The following is a 302-nucleotide window of genomic DNA, read 5'->3' on the forward strand; positions in this document are numbered from 1 at the left end:
TCACCGTTGCCTCGTCTCGCATCGGACTCTGCCTCCTTCCGCCCTCTGCGTTTTTCTCCAACCATCCGACCCGGATGTTGGGACCGTTTAAACTCAAGCAACGGCTGGTAACGGATTTCTTCCTCAAGGAACGCCGCGGCGTGGATGCGTTCCTCTTCCTCCCCTACTCCCAGGTGCGTCGCCCCTTCCTCCCTCCCTCTCTCCCTCCCTTCGTCTCTCTTTTAATCCCGTACTGTCTTGTTCAATGAAACGTTTGGCACAGCAACCCCTTTCCTCCCTCCCTCCCTCCCTCCCTCCCTCCC

Source organism: Nannochloropsis gaditana, assembly GCF_000240725.1.
Source record: "Nannochloropsis gaditana CCMP526 unplaced genomic scaffold scaffold625, whole genome shotgun sequence".
Lineage (NCBI taxonomy): Eukaryota > Eustigmatophyceae > Eustigmatales > Monodopsidaceae > Microchloropsis > Microchloropsis gaditana.